Here is a 3,342-nt window from a genome sequence, read left to right as displayed (position 1 = left end):
CTAACAACAATAAATGTAATGAACCTTTTATCTATGCCACCCACAAATGGTAGCATACTCCTGAGAATACCATCAAACAACCCAACGGAAGTGATGAGTGGATGTCATCTGACCGCCGCATATGCGGCAATGTGATTGCGAGGATTAATACCGATACGACTCGGGTATGACGTGTTATTATATGTAACACTGATCCGAGGCAGACCATACATACTCTGATCCGATACAAAAAAAAAAAAAAAAAAAAAAAAAAGGGATCTGTAGATGAGACGATTAAAACATATCACGAACAAACGTATCTATAAATTGCTTACCCCGATAACTACATGGCATTAAATATAAAACTACTCTGTGTGTCGCGACTCTTCACTTTCAAGTGGCAAGTTGCAATATAAACAAATGGTTGAGACGATGAATGAAGTATGCCCTCACACAATGCTCTACACTTTGTCAGAGGTTTTGATTAATTGCCAGGTTTATGAGAAGATATTGTCATTGAAGGTGTGATGTGGGGATGGTTATAATGTCGTCTCCGTGGCGCAATGGATAGCGCGCTGGACTTCTAATCCAGAGGTTCTGGGTTCGAGTCCCAGCGGAGATGCGTTTTGCGCCCGCAAACGTGCAAATCGGGTGCAAATGTACACGTGTGTGGGTAAAAATGTCCGCGGGTGAAATCTATATTCAGGGCTGAAATCTGTGGATGAAAATGTATGGGTTCGAAATCCCGTAGAAATGTTGGTGGGTGCGGTTTACGGGTTCAATTGTCTTGAGTGCAAATGTGATGTCATCGTACAAACCGCTCATTTATGGCTTGATTTCCGAAGATAATTATAATGACTATTGTTTGTAAACACAGCGGGACGTGGGTTTTGCGTCGGATCTGTGGATAGGACGATTAAAACATATCCCAAACCATTTCAACTTCTCTGTTATTCTAGGCCCCACACGAAGCTGTTTGCAATAATCAGCTACCCACGCCTTGAAATCTATGGAATTTCAGGAGGCCATAATCTTTGCGGTAGAATAGAAACCACTTAATCGGTTCATACCACGAGTAAAGTGGGGAATAGGAGATAAAATCCTGGAAGTGGGTAAATTTTGACACAATCAAATACTCATATATATATAAGGTATTTGTTCAATAAATATTTGCTAACAATGAAAGTATTTATAAATCGAATAATTTTATATTCTAAACTGCATGACATTAAATATAAAACTACTTTACGTGGCGAGACTCTCCACTTTTAAGTTGCCACATGTAATATAAACAAAGGATGTGGCAATCAACGAAGCATGCATGCAAGCATGGCTCTCACATAATGCTCTGCTTTGTCGGATGTTTTGATTTATTGCCAAATTCAGCAGATGTGGTTATCATGAGTGAGATCGGACCGTGGTCTCCGTGGCGCAATGGATAGCGCGCTGGACTTCTAATCCAGAGGTTCTGGGTTCGAGTCCCAGCGGAGATGCCTTTTGCGCTCGCGTAGTAATAATGTCCGGGCTTTGTCAAACTAGTGATATTGCAAAATAGCTGGTTGAGAGAATTTTCCAACGTTTATCGGATCAGGTGCAATCTCTCCCTTCGTAATAATTCCCAATCTTTAGATGTGACTTCTTTTCCCTTAGCTTCCAATGAAACCATGGAATGAACCAATGATTTAACGTGAGTAAAGCCACGTGGCCTTTCAGTGATCATCGGTATCTTTGATCTGAATCGAATCTCCACAACTTTTGTGCGAGCCGTTACACCTTGCTTCCAGTAAACTCTCCTAAAAATAATCAACATATAAAATTGTTGTGAAACGGTATCTTGAAGGTAATCATCAATTCCTGTTTAAAACTCGCAGCTGAGGAACGATGCTGGTAATTGCCCAGTTTCAAGTTTCGGACTCCCTACCTTAGATATAATACATAACTAATTTCCTTTTATTTCGAAAATTAGATTTATTTTTAAAACACGGAGTATGTGCATGCTAAACGATATGCAATATTTAGTAGTTTTATTTGTTGTCTTGAGCGTCAAGAAGTCTTAAGTTCAATTTTCAAAAGTGGTAAATTTCGGACAAGTATGCATTCATATATATATATATATATATATATGAAATATTAGCCAGGCGTGAGAATATCGCATATCGCATAGTGTGATTTGCATGATATGAAAACATTCTTCACGTGAAGAGTCTTTCTACCTTCAAGTAGAGGCAATATAAACAAATGTTTGGCACAGTCAATAAAGCATGTGTCAGATATTTTGATTGATTGCCAAATTTGTGCGAATGTTGTGATCATAAGAATAATGTTAGGGAGTGAGGATGCCGTCTCCGTGGCGCAATGGATAGCGCGCTGGACTTCTAATCCAGAGGTTCTGGGTTCGAGTCCCAGCGGAGATGCATCTTGTTATTTTATGATACAACAAGTTGCGTTTTCATGCAAGTAAAATCAACATAATCGATACGACAACCGACGGTTCATCTGATTGTTATTAGGTCCTTGTAATGTATGGAGATCTATTCGATTCTAACGTTTTTTGATTCACTCCAATACATGTACGTAAGATTTATTGTAAAAACACATCAAAATGTGTCTCCATCCTTTCGTACCGGAACCTGGAACATGAACGTTCCGTAAACTGACTATTGTACCTATCGTCGTTGTGCCATACCTCTTCGTCTTGTGCCTGTAGCCGACTATAGCAGGGCTCGGCAAACTGCGACCCGCGAACAAATTTTTTGCAGCTCTCGAACGACCTTTTCTTCATAAAACAAAAATCGAACCCAAATGTATTGTATCCACATTGATGTAAGGGCTAACAAGTGCCGCTGTACGTCGCTTCTTTTATAGCAAATAGCGTCAATCAATCTTGATGAATGTCCGTCCCATCGTTGGTTGTAAATATAAGTTAAGTTATTTTTGATTTTAAAAATGTCTGGGGAGCGGAGGGAAGTTTGCCACAAAGGCCAAACATTCCAAAGTACTTGAAAAAATTTTTTTTTCTCTCGCGCGCGTTTCAATACCACTTTGCTCAATATGCCAGGTCAATACTGCTGTTAATAAGGTATTTAATGTTAAATGTGTCTTTGAAAAAACGAAATTCGACCCCGGGGCATCGGGCTGCGCCTCTAATAATCTGTGCGATAGTGTAAACCGTGAAGTGAGAACGTTCGAAAGCACATATTGCTGTGAGCAGCACAATCTAAAATTACACTGAGATTAAATTTCGTGCCCGCTTGTTAAGCGCTTTGGCCAGGAAACAGAAACAACATCATCCTTCACACTACTAATAAGCAAATAAAAACAATGTATTGGTTGATAAAATATATATAAAAAGTCCACATATGC

The 3,342-nt window shown here is 39.4% G+C and overlaps 3 non-coding genes across 3 annotated transcripts; all 3 read left to right on the top strand.

The window, feature by feature from the left end:
- Positions 1–528: 528 nt before the first annotated feature.
- On the top strand, positions 529–601 carry Trnar-ucu (transfer RNA arginine (anticodon UCU)). The gene has a single exon. It is a non-coding gene; the product is annotated as a tRNA-Arg (tRNA).
- Positions 602–1,399: 798 nt separating this feature from the next.
- Positions 1,400–1,472, top strand: Trnar-ucu (transfer RNA arginine (anticodon UCU)). Its single transcript has one exon. It is a non-coding gene; the product is annotated as a tRNA-Arg (tRNA).
- Positions 1,473–2,320: 848 nt separating this feature from the next.
- Trnar-ucu (transfer RNA arginine (anticodon UCU)) lies at positions 2,321–2,393 on the top strand. Its single transcript has one exon. It is a non-coding gene; the product is annotated as a tRNA-Arg (tRNA).
- The last annotated feature ends 949 nt before the right edge of the window (positions 2,394–3,342 follow it).

Source organism: Styela clava, chromosome 3 (assembly GCF_964204865.1).
Source record: "Styela clava chromosome 3, kaStyClav1.hap1.2, whole genome shotgun sequence".
In the NCBI taxonomy this organism is placed as follows: Eukaryota; Metazoa; Chordata; class Ascidiacea; order Stolidobranchia; family Styelidae; genus Styela; species Styela clava.
The sequence above is the reverse complement of the archived record's forward strand: the minus strand, read 5'-3'. Positions and strand labels throughout refer to the sequence as shown.